Source organism: Arachis hypogaea, chromosome 19, assembly GCF_003086295.3.
Source record: "Arachis hypogaea cultivar Tifrunner chromosome 19, arahy.Tifrunner.gnm2.J5K5, whole genome shotgun sequence".
Lineage (NCBI taxonomy): Eukaryota > Viridiplantae > Streptophyta > Magnoliopsida > Fabales > Fabaceae > Arachis > Arachis hypogaea.
The window spans coordinates 27568749-27584623 of NC_092054.1; the positions used below are offsets into that span (position 1 = coordinate 27568749).

At 35.8% G+C, this 15875-nt stretch overlaps 1 non-coding gene across 1 annotated transcript; it reads right to left on the minus strand.

The window, feature by feature from the left end:
* Window positions 1-1766: 1766 nt before the first annotated feature.
* Window positions 1767-1874, minus strand: LOC112781235 (small nucleolar RNA R71). Its single transcript, XR_003192024.1, has one exon. It is a non-coding gene; the product is annotated as a small nucleolar RNA R71 (small nucleolar RNA).
* Between the last annotated feature and the right edge of the window lie 14001 nt (window positions 1875-15875).

The window sequence follows — 15875 nt, forward strand, 5'->3', positions numbered from 1 at the left end:
CTTCTTGTTTGATCTTGATGATTTTTTGTTTTGTGTTGTATGGTGTTTTTCATATGCATTCTTGAATTCTTAGTGTCTAAGCATTAAAGAATTCTAAGTTTGGTGTCTTGCATGTTTTCTTTGCATTAAAAATTTTTCAAAATTGTGTCTATGATGTTCATCTTGACATTCATAGTGTTCTTAGTGTTCATCTTGACATTCATAGCATTCTTGCATGCATTCATTGTTTTGATCTAAAAATTTCATGCATTGCATCATTTTAGTGTTTTTCTCTCTCATCATTAAAAATTCAAAAACCAAAAAAATATCTTTTCCTTTTTTCTCTCATCAAATTCGAACATTTGAGTTGACTTTTTCAAAAATTTTTAAAATCAAGTTGTTTCTTATGAGTCAAATCAAATTTTCAATTTGAAAATCTTATCTTTTTCAATATCTTTTTCAAAAATCAAATCTTTTTCAAAATTCTTAGTTATTTTCGAAAATTCCAAAAATATTTTTCAAAAATCTTTTTCTTATTTTTATATCAAATTTTCGAAAATAACATAATCAATTAATGTTTTGATTCAAAAATTTGAAGTTTGTTACTTGCTTGTTAAGAAAGATTCAAACTTTAAGTTCTAGAATCATATCTTGTGATTTCTTATGAATCAAGTCATTAATTGAGATTTTAAAAATCAAATCTTTTTCAAAACTAATTTCTAAAATATCTTCTTATCTTATCTTTTTCAAAAATCTAATTTCAAAATATCTTTTCTAACTTCCTAACTTCTCATCTTTTCAAAATTTGTTTCAACTAACTAACTAACTTTTTGTTTGTTTCTTATCTTTTTCAAAACTACCTAACTAACTCTCTCTCTCTAATTTTCGAAAATATCTCCCCCCTTTTTCAAAAATTTCTTTTTTATTAACTAATTATTTTTTTTTATTTTTATTTGAATTTTCAAAAAAAAAAAGAAAAAAAAATTTACTAACCTTTTTCAAAAACTATTCTCAAAAATCACTAACTCTTTTTCAAAAATTGTTTTCGAAAATTCACTTCCCCCTCTCATCTTCTTCTATTTGTTTATTGATATACTAACATCTTTCCTTCAACTCACCAAAAATCCGAACCCCCTCTCTCTCTGAGTTCATATTTTCTTTTCTTCTTTTCTTCTACTCACATAAGGGAACCTCTATGCTTGGGCAAAAAGGATCCCTATTATTATTATTTTCCTGTGCCCTCTTCTTTGTCATATGAGCAGGAGCAAGGACAAGAATATTCTTATTGAGACAGATCCAGAACCTGAAAGGACTCTGAAGAGAAAATTAAGAGAAGCTAAATTACAACTATCCAGCAAGCACCTGTCAGGAATTTTCGAACAAGAAAAGGAGATGGCAGCCGAAAATAATAATAATGTAAGGAAGATGCTTGGTGACTTTACTGCACCTAATTCCAATTTACATGGAAGAAGCATCTCCATTCCTGCCATTGGAGCAAACAACTTTGAGCTGAAACCTCAATTAGTTTCTCTGATGCAGCAGAACTACAAGTTTCATGGACTTCCATCTGAAGATCCTTTCAGTTCTTAACTGAATTCTTGCAGATATGTGATACTGTTAAGACTAATGGAGTAGATCCTGAAGTCTACAGGCTCATGCTTTTCCCTTTTGCTGTAAGAGACAGAGCTAGATTATGGTTGGATTCTCAACCCAAAGACAGCCTGAACTCTTGGGATAAGCTGGTCACGGCTTTCTTAGCCAAGTACTTTCCTCCTCAAAAGCTGAGCAAGCTTAGAGCTGATGTTCAAACCTTCAGACAGAAAGAAGGTGAATCCCTCTATGAAGCTTGGGAAAGATACAAACAGTTGACCAAAAAGTGTCCCTCTGACATGCTTTCAGAATGGACCATCCTGGATATATTCTATGATGGTTTATCTGAGCTATCAAAGATGTCACTGGACACTTCTGCAGGTGGATCCATTCACCTAAAGAAAACGCCTGCAGAAGCTCAAGAACTCATTGACATGGTTGCTAATAACCAGTTCATGTACACTTCTGAAAGGAATCCTGTGAGCAATGGGACGCCTATGAAGAAGGGAGTTCTTGAAGTTGATACTCTGAATGCCATATTGGCTCAGAATAAAATATTGACTCAGCAAGTCAATATGATCTCTCAGAGTCTACATGGAATGCAAGCTGCATCCAACAGTACTCAAGAGGCATCTTCTGAAGAAGAAGCTTATGATCCTGAAAACCCTGCAATAGCAGAGGTAAATTACTTAGGTGAACCTTATGGAAACACCTATAACTCATCATGGAGAAATCATCCAAATTTCTCATGGAAGGATCAAAAGCCTCAACAAGGCTTTAATAATGGTGGAAGAAACAGGTTTAACAATAATAAACCTTTTCCATCATCCACTCAGCAACAGATAGAGAACTCTGAATAAAATACTTCTAATTTGGCAAACTTAGTCTCTGATCTGTCTAAGGCCACTGTAAGTTTCATGAATGAAACAAGATCTTCCATTAGAAATCTGGAAGCACAAGTGGGCCAGCTGAGTAAAAGGATCACTGAAATCCCTCCTAGTACTCTCCCAAGCAATACAGAAGAGAATCCAAAAGGAGAGTGCAAGGCCATTGACATAAGCACCATGGCCGAACCTGTGAGGAGAGGAGAGGACGTGAATCCCAAGGAGGAAGACCTCCTGGGACGTCCAGTGATCAATAAGGAGCTTCCCTCTGAGGAATCAAAGGACTCTGAGGCTCATCTAGAGACCATAGAGATTCCATTGAACCTCCTTATGCCCTTCATAAGCTCTGATGAGTATTCCTCTTCTGAAGAGAATGAGGATGTTACTGAAGAGCAAATTGCCAAGTTTCTTGGTGCAATCATGAAGCTGAATGCCAAACTATTTGGCATTGATACTTGGGAAGTTGAACCTCCCTTGTTCATCAATGAACTAAGTGATCTGGATCAACTGACATTGCCTCAGAAGAGACAGGATCCTGGAAAGTTCATAATACCCTGTACCATAGGCACCATAATCTTTAAGGCTCTGTGTGACCTTGGTTCAGGAATAAACCTCATGCCCCTCTCTGTAATAGAGAAACTGGGAATCTATGGGGTGCAAGCTGCTAAAATCTCATTAGAGATGGCAGACAGCTCAAGAAAACAGGCTTATGGACAAGTAGAGGACGTGTTAGTAAAGGTTGAAGGCCTTTACATCCCTGCTGATTTCATAGTCCTGGATACTGGAAAGGAAGAGGATGAATCCATCATCCTAGGAAGACCTTTCCTGGCCACAGCAAGAGCTGTGATTGATGTTGACAGAGGTGAAATAGTCCTTCAATGGAATAAGAACTCCCTTGTGTTTAAAACTCAAGGATTTCCCTCTGCAACCATGGAGAGGAAGCAGAAAAAGCTTCTCTCAAAGCAGAGTCAACCAGAGCCCCCACAGTCAAACTCTAAGTTTGGTGTTGGGAGGCCACAACCAAACTCTAAGTTTGGTGTTGAACTCCCATATCCAAACTCTAAGTTTGGTGTTGGAGAGTCTCAACAATGCTCTGAACATCTGTGAGGCTCCATGAGAGCCCACTGTCAAGCTATTGACATTAAAGAAGCGCTTGTTGGGAGGCAACCCAATGTTTATTTATCTAACTCTATTATTTTTGTTTTTCATGTTTTATTAGGTTCATGATCATGTGGAATCACAAAATAAATATAAAAATTAAAAACAGAATCAAAAACAGCAGAAGAAAAATCACACCCTGGAGGAGCATCTGTCTGGCGTTCAGCGCCAGAACAGAGCATGGTTCTGGCGCTGAACGCCCAAAATGGGCAGCTTCTGGGCGCTGAACGCTAGAACAGGCATGGTTCTGGCGTTCAACGTCAGAAATGGCAGCAAATGGGCGTTGAACGCCCAAAATGGGCACCAACCTGGCGCTGAACGCCCAGAGTTGTGTGCAAGGGTATTTTGCATGCCTAAATTGGTGCAGGGATGTAAATGCCTTGACACCTCAAGATCTGTGGACACCACAGGATCATCTCAGGATCTGTGAATTCCACAGGATCCCCACCCACCTCACCCTCTCTCTCTCCATTCATGATCATCCCTTCTGTTTTCCATTCACCACTCACATCCATACACACATCCCTCCATCTCCTCCATATCTTCTTCTTCTTCTATTCTTTCTTCTTTTGCTCGAGGACGAGCAACATTCTAAGTTTGGTGTGGTAAAAGCATAGCTTTTTTTTGGTTTTCCATAACCATTAATGGCACCTAAGGCTAGAGAAACCTCAAAGAGGAAAGGGAAGGCAAGTGCTTTCACCTCTGAGCCATGGGAGATGGAAAGATTCATCTCTAAAGCTCATCACTAAGAAAAGGATGGAGCAAACAAGAGAGCTCATTCATGGAGCTCAAGAGGCGCAGGAAGCTCATCACCATGAGATCCTGGAGATGCCTCGAATGCACTTTCCTCCACAAAATTATGGGGAACAACTAAGGGTGGAACATCAAGAGCACTCCATCATCCTTCATGAAATAAAAGAAGATCAAAAAGCAATGAGGGAGGAGCAACAAAAACAAGGAAGAGACATAGAAGAGCTCAAGGACATCATTGGTTCCTCAAGAAGGAAACGCCACCATCACTAAGGTGGACTCATTCCTTGTTCTTATTTCTTCTGTTTTTCGTTTTCTATGATATGTGCTTATCTATGTTCGTGTCTTCATTACATGATCATCAGTAGTTAGTAACTTTGTCTTAAAGTTATGAATGTCCTATGAATCCATCACCTCTCTTAAAATAAAAACTATTTTAATTCAAAAGAACAAGAAGTACATGAGTTTTGAATTTATCCTTGAACTTAGCTTAATTATATTGATGTGGTGACAATGCTTCTTGTTTTCTGAATGTATGCTTGAACAGTGCATATGTCTTTTGAAGTTGTTGTTTAAGAATGTTAAATATGTTGGCTCTTGAAAGAACGATGACTAGGAGACATGTTATTTGATAATCTGAAAAATCATAAAAATGATTCTTGAAGCAAGAAAAAGCAGCAAAGAACAAAGCTTGCAGAAAAAAAATAGGCGAAAAAAATAGAAAGAAAAAGAAAAAGCAAGCAGAAAAAGCCAAAAGCTCTTAAAACCAAGAGGCAAGAGCAAAAAGCCAATAACCCTTAAAACCAAAAGGCAAGGGCAATTAAAAAGGATCCCAAGGCTTTGAGCATCAGTGGATAGGAGGGCCTAAAGGAATAAAATCCTGGTCTAAGCGGCTAAACCAAGCTGTCCCTAACCATGTGCTTGTGGCGTGTAGGTGTCAAGTGAAAACTTGAGACTAAGCGGTTAAAGTCAAGGTCCAAAGCAAAAAAAGAGTGTGCTTAAGAACCCTGGACACCTCTAATTGGGGACTTTAGCAAAGCTGAGTCACAATCTAAAAAGGTTCACCCAATTATGTGTCTGTGGCATTTATGTATCCGGTGGTAATACTGGAAAACAAAGTGCTTAGGGCCACGGCCAAGACTCATAAAATAGCTGTGTTCAAGAATCATCATACTGAACTAGGAGAATCAATAACACTATCTGAACTCTGAGTTCCTATAGATGCCAATCATTCTGAACCTCAATGGATAAAGTGAGATGACAAAACTATTCAAGAGGCAAAAAGCTTCAAGTCCCACTCATCTGATTGGAGCTATGTTTCATTGATAGTTTGGAATTTATAGTATATTCTATTCTTTTTATCCTATTTGATTTTCAGTTGCTTGGGGACAAGCAACAATTTAAGTTTGGTGTTGTGATGAGCGGATAATTTATACGCTTTTTGGCATTATTTTTAGTATGTTTTTAGTAGAATCTAGTTACTTTTAGGGATTTTTTCATTGGTTTTTATGTTAAATTCACATTTCTGGACTTTACTATGAGTTTGTGTATTTTTCTGTGATTTCAGGTATTTTCTGGCTGAAATTGAGGGACTTGAGCAAAAATCAGATTCAGAGGTTGAAGAAGGACTGCTGATGCTGTTGGATTCTGACCTCCCTGCACTCAAAGTAGATTTTCTAGAGCTACAGAACTCAAAATGGCGCGCTTCTAATTGCGTTGAAAAGTAGACATCCAGGGCTTTCCAGCAATATATAATAATCCATACTTTGGCCAAGAATAGACGACACAAACTGGCTTTCAACGCCAGCTCTCTGCCCAATTCTGGCGTCCAGCGCCAGAAAAGGATCCAAAACCAGAGTTGAACGCCAGAAATGGATCAAAACCTGGCGTTCAACTCCACAAATGGCCTCTGCACGTGTAAAGTTAGAGCTCAGCCCAAGCACACACCAAGTGGGCCCCGGAAGTGAATTTATGCATCAATTACTTACTCATGTAAATCCTAGTAGCTAGTTTATTATAAATAGGACCTTTTACTATTGTATTAGATATCTTTGGACGCCTGGTTCTTAGATCAGAGGGGCTGGCCATCTCGGCCATGCCTGGACTTTCACTTATGTAATTTTAACGGTAGAGTTTCTACACTCCATAGATTAAGATGTGGAGCTCTGCTGTTCCTCAAAGGTTAATGCAAAGTACTACTATTTTCTATTCAATTCATCTTATTTCGCTTCTAAGATATTCATTCGTACTTCAATCTGAATGTGATGAACGTGACAATCATCATCATTCCCTATGAACGCGTGCCTGACAACCACTTCCGTTCTACCTTCGACTGAATGAGTATCTCTTAGATTTCCTAATCAGAATCTTCGTGGCGTAAGCTAGAATGATGGCGGCATTCAAGAGAATCCGAAAAGTCTAAACCTTGTCTGTGGTATTCTGAGTAGGATTCAATGATTGAATGACTGTGACGAGCTCCAAACTCGCGATTGCAGGGTGTTAGTGACAGACGCAAAAGGATAGTAAATCCTATTCCAGCATGATCGAGAACCGACAGATGAATAGCTGTCCCGTGACAGGGTGCGTTGATCATTTTCACTGAGAGGATAAGATGAAGCCATTAACAAAGGTGATGCCTCCAGACGATTAGCCGTGCCGTGACAGGGCATTGGATCATTTTCCCGAGAGATGACCGAAAGTAGCCGTTGACAATGGTGATGTATCACATAAAGCCAGCCATGGAAAGGAGTAAGACTGATTGGATGAAGATAGCAAGAAAGCAGAGGTTCAGAGGAACGAAAAGCATCTCCATTAGCTTATCTGAAATTCCTACCAATGATTTACATAAGTATTTCTATCCCTATTTTATTAATTACTTTCGAAAACTCCATTATTACTTTATATCTGCCTGACTGAGATTTACAAGGTGACCATAGCTTGCTTCATACCAACAATCTCCGTGGGATTCGACCCTTACTCACGTAAGGTATTACTTGGACGACCCAGTGCACTTGCTGGTTAGTTGTATCGAAGTTGTGACATATTATAAATGTGTAATCACGATTACGCGTACCAATTTGCTCACGTGCCAGGAATAGTTTGAGCCTGGACATCACAATTTCGTGCACCACAGTACTATACATTCAAAAGAAATAAAGTTGCTGGCATGTAGTCCCATGCTTCAGGCAAGACGTTTTGAGGCGTACAACGTCAATGGGTACAAGTTTAGAACTATCACAAAGGAAGACGGGCTAAAAATCCAAAATAGTGGAGTTTATGTCTCATCCAATACAAAAATTTATACAAGCATGCGTGACAATAGAGTGGTTGTTAGTGATGTTCCATATTATGAAAAAATTGTGGACATAATCGAATTGAACTACAGCTGCCATTTCACAGTGATTTTGTTTAGATGTATTTGGGCTGATACAACTACGAGCAGAGGCATCAAACAGGACCATCTGGGCCTTACCAGCATTAATTTCACTCGTCCGATTCACACCGGTGATCGAGAAGATGATAAACCGTACATATTGGCATCAGAAGCTCATCTCGTGTACTATGTACGTGATGAATTAGATCAAGAATGGAGTGTAGTGGTTCATGTAAAACCACGAGACTTGTATGACATAGGAGGAGAGAATGAAGAAGTTGAAGCTGCTTTTTCTCTACAGCCCGGGTTGAACATGTCAGCGGCAGGTGACATCAGTGATTTACAGTTGGCAAGGGATGATGATATAAAAGACCCAATAAAAGATGTTTCTAATAACATCGATGATGTGGCATAGTGAAAATATGGAAAACGTGTTCATCATTTATAGAGAATCTGTGTGTGTTTAATAAGTTTAACATTGTTTATGATGTACGCAGTTTGCTGGTTACATTACTATCTGTGTTTTCGTATTTGAATTAAGTTTTCATTTCTTGTTGATTTTCATGAATACCACCAGTTTCTCATTTCTTCCAACGATTGTTGCTAGCAAAAGTTAGTTTTCAAGGCTTTGTTGTTGTCATCATCATTGTTGTTGTTCTTAGTCTCCAATGAAAAAAATTTTGGTATCAAGTAAATTGCGTTGAATTATAATATTGTTATCATTGACCCAAATAGTTAACATAAAATGGTGTTGTAACAGGAGAAATAAAAACGGATGATTTCTCATCATACTGTGCAGGCACAACATTCGCTAACGAAATGGCTATGGCCTTTCCATTCTCTTCATTGGAACATGCAATTATGGTTGCCAGAGACATATGGTCTCGTAAGTTGAATGTTATTTCCTCGGGTTCTTACCATCATAGCTGCCTTATCAGGGACTGCAGTTGCTTGTAAGGATCACTTGGATTGCTACCCCTTTGATGAAGGCGTTTGTTGACTCTTCACTCTTGGGAACAATAATAGCAATGGTTTCATAAGCTGTGAACTCATCTTTAGTCTCTCACATGTAGGCGAGTGAGTGACCCAATGGAGGCTATATCATGACGATCTTGTTCTAACGAATACTTGGAAACGACGAACGAAGCTACTGTGCAGGTTTGTTCATTAGCCATACCCTTAAAAACTTGAGTTCAACTATATTTGAATAATAAGTATTTTAAGTTGATATATGATTACAACATTTAACCAATGATAGTTGTTACGTTCATGCTAAAATTTGTAGGAACTTCATGAATGGGGATCAATGTACGAGGAGGAATTTGGATATGTTTTTGTGACATTTGTAGTTGGTAGGATCTCTGAAGACATACTTGCTGAATTAAAGGTTAGAAATAAATTTCTAGCATAGAAAGTGAATCACAGAGACACAATATGCTTTACAAAAAAGACCATCAACTATACATTTTATTATGATGCAGACGCGCTTTAATAACACGCATGTTGTTGAGTTGGAAATTGCTTCAAAAGAGGAATTAAAGTATATAGAACGTTCTATTAGAGAGCTTCTTTCCAAGAAATCTGTCCAAACTACCAATGAAGGAAATGGTAATTGTTAATTTTGTATTTGTTAATGTTTAAAGTTCTCTTCCCATAATTTCGCAATTCGTTTTCTTAATTACTAGGTAATGACCTGGAAGTTATCATTTTCTTTTAAATAGATTTATGTTGTTGGTTGCATGTACATATATTTAGTGTCAGCTGAATATTCAGGCGAAATAGTTGATGAGACTCTAGATGGGGCAGACACTGATTCAGAAGACGATTTAGATGCTATCTCCTCCTGTGGATATGATATCTCCAGGAATGTTGAGCTCAATAAGGTTCCAGAAGAAGACAATGAAAATTTATACACCCAACATAGAGAAGATGACGTACATGCTATAAAAAGGGCTTCGATCTGAACAAAAAGCCATGGTTTGGAGATGACTTATCAGATCCTTTATCACATGACTGTAGTAGATTTTTTACAGAGTATTTCTGGCCAGGTCAATACGATGTTGATGAGAAATTTTGAGTCAATGATTGTTTGTCTACTTTAGTAATTCTGATTTTTATGCTCTATTGAACTTTGTTTTGACTTTATGAATTCAGACATTCACTTGATTTTTTCTTTACCATTTATGTTTGAATACAAACTCAAAATGCGCTAATAGTACAAGAGAAAACCTTATTCATAAATTTGTATACAATATTAATTTATAAATATTTTTTAATTAATGAATTATTTTTTACGTAACACAAAATCGAAAATTTATTTAATCATTAATTTGCAGTGTTTGAAACATATTTTTCATAAAAAAAATAGCGAGGACTAGAATAGATTTAACAAGGCAATGTTTAAACAAAAAAAAAATTCAAGTTAAAAATAATATTGCAGCGGTTGGAAGAAAACCGCTGCAAAAAGAGTATCAAAGTATATTCGCCAACTCGACATTTTGCGGCGGTTACAGCAAAATCGCTGCACAATAAGAGCTTTTGGTAGCCTCTCCCAAATCCGCCACAAGAACTGCTGGCATGTTCTATTTAGTAGCGGTTTAAAAAAAACACCGCTAAATATCCATCGCTATCTGCCGGTTTTCTTGTAGTGAATAGCGATACCTATTCTGTTTCAATCGTCAACCAACACTGACAAAGATTGATGGCTTGGTTCAAATATTGGGTGAAAGGCTTAGGGCATAGCTTGAGGAAGACGATACGTTTTGGAGCGAAACAGAGAGATATGGTTGTTATGAGAGGGGGTGAGGCTTTGCAATGTTTTGAATCTCTTCTGGACACTAAACGATGACGCATCAAGTCTTGGAGGCCATTCAATCAAAACTGCATCGTTTTGTTTATGTCCACGCTGGCAGTTAACGGAACACGTCAGAGAACGTTAGCCACCTCAGTGCAGGAGATGATGGAAGGACGAACGTAAACATGTCCGTTATCTTTCGGGGATGACTTTGATTAACTTTATCTTTCGGAGATGAAAATGGAGATCGAGGTATCTTTAAGGGATGATTTTGACTATTAACTCAATTACAGAGGGATAGAATGATTGCTCAAGAGGGTATTTTTGTAATGCTAGCACAGAGGTAGAATGGTAATTTTGCCAAGGCCAATGATCTTATTACTAGAAGAATTACATTATGCCAACCTCGTATATCAAGAAGACTAAGAGTTTGCCTCAAGTGAAATTACATCAACTTGGAGTGCAACGAACATGGTTTTTCTCAAGTTACTTGGAGTGCAAGCAATCATAATAAGTTTTCTAAATCAGAACCGCTTCTAGCTAAGTTCATCACATTTCAGATTTGAAAATTACTTGAAATTCTAGTTGATTTTGATTAGACTTCTCATCTTTTGTTTAAATTTGAAGTAAGATAGTTTAGATTTAAATTTGACTTGTTTCTGGTCTTGTCAAATGATTTAATTTGATTTGATTTGATTTGATTTGATTTGTCTAGTGTTATCTTTAGGAGTTTAAAATTTAAAAAAATCTTATCTAATCTATATAGGGTTAAGTACGATTTTGGTCCTTATCATTTTTTGCCAAAAATCAAAATCGTCCCTAATATTTTTTTTTGTATTCAAAATTGTCCTTAATATTGAGGTTTTTTTAAAATCATCATTTCCTAATTTTTGAAAAAACAAACCCTTCTTTTTCCCACTCATCATTCTCGATTTTTAAATTTCTCTCAATTTTTCCAATCCTTCATCATCCCTACTCTCATCTAACCGCACACATCCCCAAAGTGAAAGAAATTGAGGAAATACAAATTTAAAGTGAAGAGAAAAAAAAGAAGGCATCTTTGTTGTGTTGTTTGTTATGAGAGAAGTGTGGGTTCGAAGGTCATTGATTTTGAGGGAGAAATCCTTGGATGAGTAAAGTGTGGCCAATTCAGAGAAAGCAAAAACCAATTTGAGCAGCGTAAAGATGGAATTAGAAGGATCTTTTAGAATTTGGAGCTCAAGATTTGATATCATTGACTAGATAAAAGCGATGGTACCGGCGATGTCTCCGACGACAGTGAGGTCCTTCGTAGCTTTGCTCTAGTTTTGTGGTGGGTGTTGGATTTTTTCTTTTGATTTTGCTTCTTTCCAACTTAATTGTGCACTTAATTTTTTACTTTTTCGATTTTTTTTCTAAATATTTTTTGTGGTTTATTCAATGTGAGTATCAAGAAATCAAGAATGGATGGTGTCCTACTGTTACTCCAAGCTCAAAATAAAAATCATACCATTGCACTTAGTTATGATGAGAGTTGGGAAGATGAGATTGGAGAAACCGAAAGAAATTGAAAAAACGAGAATGATGGTGAGTGGAAAGAAGAAAAGTATATTATCCAAAAATTAGAAAATGATGATTTTAAAATAAAATTTAATGTTAGAAACAATTTTAAACATAAAAAAAACTTAGAAACAATTTTAATTTTTAACTAAACTCATAAAAATCATTATACTTAACCATATATATATATACCTGTGGTAAGGTTAGGTTTCAAGACAGCAGAGTGAGCGCCATTGAAGGACTGGAAGCAAGCTTCACACCTTCCACAACGGCAACTACTCCTTTTTTTCCGGTACTGCTTGCTGAGATCGGCATAAAAGATAGGGATCGGATGGAGTTCCTTATTCTGATCGTTTAGAGGGCGATCGCGGACTCACTGAATGTGCCAGACGGGGCGAGCTCTTCCTCTCGAGATCGTCAACTTCGACTCCTGTAAGCCATAAAGCGACGGGCTAACCGGCACCCCGGATTCTCTTAAGGTCGGGGTTGATTCTTGTGGTTCTGGAGGATCCAGTTACCTGCTCCAAATGCTGATTCCGCACAGGTGGGCTGAGTATTGTTACAACTCATCCTTCCATTGGTATGACTCCATTCAGAGCTGTGTATGTCCTTTGGTCTGCTCGGGTCATTCCATTGATACGAACCGCCCAAAAGCGGGAGAGAAGCGGAACGGACAAGTCAACCAGAGCATCCAGTAGCACCACGCCAGTGGATTAAGTAGTGGAGTTTTCATCCAGGTTATATATATTGTGTATATGATTTATGATTTTTATTTTTTTTTCAATTTTTAATATTATAAAATAATTATAACATTCATGTTTGTTAAATATATGAGGGTGCATTATTTTTTATTTTTGTCATATTTAGATGGTAATATCTTTATTTATTTTGTTGTATGTTAAATAAATAATGAACTAGAAGATGATAAGTCTAAGTAAACTATTTATATATTTGTATATTAATGTTTTGACAAAAATTTTATAGTTATTTTTTATATATATAATTTTGATTAGACGCAAATTATAATTTATAAATTATAAATAGACAATATATATAAGTGATAAATTTTTAATATATAAGTTATAATTTACTTATATGGAATTGTATATTATATTCATGTTATTTGAAACAACTCGTAATTAGAAGATGATAAGTCTAAGTAAACTATTTATATATTTATATATTAATGTTTTGACAAAAATTTTATAGTTATTTTTTTATATATGATTTTGATAATAGACCCAAATTATAATTTACAGATTATAAATAGATAATATATATATAATTGATAGATTTTTAATATATAAGTTATATTTTATTTATATGAAATTATATATTCCGTTCATGTTATTTGAAACAACTCGTAAATTTTTAATGTGTCGAGTTTAAACTTTAATATTTGTTAATAAATTAAATAATGAATTGAGTTTAATTTTTGTGAATTAAGTTTAAATTTAGCGTGCCTCAACTCACCTCGACTTACTTTCCTCTCTAGAAATAAGGTATTTGAAAAGAGAAATGTTATGTGATGAATGATTTTTTTTTTTTTGTATTAACCATAAAAATTGAGGTATTATTAGCCATTTTTTTTAACCATGAGTTGACCCTAATATTTCCATTGTGAAGCGTCACTTGTTTTGGATTCGCAATCTCTCACATTTTGCTAGGGGTGAGCACGGGTCGGTTTGGTTCAGGTTCAAGGTAAAATTAGAACCGAACCGATCAAAAAGTAATTGGTTTAGTTTGGTTTGGATTTGCATTTTTTTTGTGCTTATACCCGAACCAAACCAAACCGATTAAGAGCGGATTGGTTCGGTTCAAGTAGCGGGTACCCGATTTCATAAAAAAAAATTAAATTGGCAAATTTTTATCTTAAAAATTCAAGAAATACAATAAACATGTAACATCAACAGAAATAATGCAAACATATTAAATACCAAATACATTAAAAACTAAACTCATCAAAATCCAAACATATTAATAGTAAATAATCTTGTCTAGTGAAAATATAAAAGTGCAATAGAAATATTAGAAGTTAAATACAAAAGTCTAGTGAATAATCTTTGAAAGAAGCTAAAACCAAAACACATTAAAATCTAAACAGTAGTGAGATAGGATTAGGGTTATGAGTTAGAAAACACATAAAAAGTCATATATATATATATATATATATATATATATATATATATATATATATATATATATATATATATAATTATGATCGGATATACGGGTTGGTTCAGGTTCCGCGCCCCCAAAACCGATACCCAAACCAATCATCAGTAAATGTCATTAGTTTGGTTCGGGTTGGACCCGATTATCCGTCGGTTCCAGAACCAATTTGATTAGTTTGGTTCGAATTCGGGTGGGTAATCGAGTACCCGCTACCCGTACTCACCCCTACATTTTGCGTAGATATGAAAATATTTATTTTTATTTATTTAAATAAGAAAAATTTTTTTCTACTACCGAAATATTTGCTATCAAATACAAAATATGATAATTAATGCCTTTTTGCTTATTTATAATATTTAAATGGATAAGACAGTTATTCGAATTAAATTCTTTTATAGTGAGAATGCATGTAACGTTTTGATTATTCTTGAATCAATGTAGTAAGATATAGCAAGCTAAACAATGATTAAATTTTTATCAAGCTCTTTTAAAATAACGATGTTAATAACGTGAGAATGTAAAACCTATTCACCTTTCAATTACAGTAAAATTTAGGACAATTTACTTTAATACACCAACTCTTTTCTAAAATTACGTAGATTTTCAAAATTCTAAAAAATTATTTGAATGTTTTAAATTACATTTCTATGTCAATTCGATTTATCTAAATACGTACTAAATCGAATCTATGAAATTCGAATTGCAAGCAATTAGATTTCACGTGTAAATTGAAGTTAATGGCTTCGAATTAAATAACCACACTAAATCGAAATAAAGAGATTCGATTTTCAATTGTAAGTAAATCGAATCCATTCAATTTGATTTATAATGTTACGTAGCCTTTTAGGTAAAACGAAGCCATTAGGATCGATTTAGTATGTATGACACTATATGATTAAATCGAAGACAATTAATTCGATTTATAGAGTACTAATGTTTATAAATACGAGCTCAACATGAATTTTTTACCATAGTGAGATTCACAATGCTAATGATGAGAGTTTTGTAGCTCTTGTGCACTACAGAAGGTCTAATAAGAAAAAAAACGCGATCAGAAATTAAGTTTACTGATAAGGACCCCCTGAGTGTGATTCTCAAACCTTCCACGACTTTTACTGAGTTTAAGAATAGTATACTCCAAAAACTAGGTCTGCATGGCGTGAAACGGGTGGAGAAGTTGTTCTATAGAATCCCAATTTTTGTCTTATGCGATGATGTGAAGTATGATTCATTCGTTATTAGCAGTGACGAAGATTTGGGAGTTCCGCTCCATTATCGTTGCTAGTTTCCCGAGGTAAGGACTTCAGAGCTGTTGGCAAAGCTTGTGGATGTGGTATCTAGTTCTGGAGGTTCAAATTAGAATCCACAATCCTTAGGACATGCAGCCTGCTCTAGTTCCATGCCTGCTGGTGCCTCGTCAGTTGTGCTGGAGATTGCACCTAAGGCAGTTTTACTGTTTTAGTTGCTTCTCCATCCTTTGCAATTAATTTGAACTGCAGTGGTGATGCAGGGATTAGTGAGACTGGACCATTGGAGGGGTTGCAATTGCGACTCCCGGCTCTCCTCCAATGGTCCCGGTTTTCGGTGAGGTTGGAGTACCTGATGGTGTAGAGGATGCATTACATGACGATGA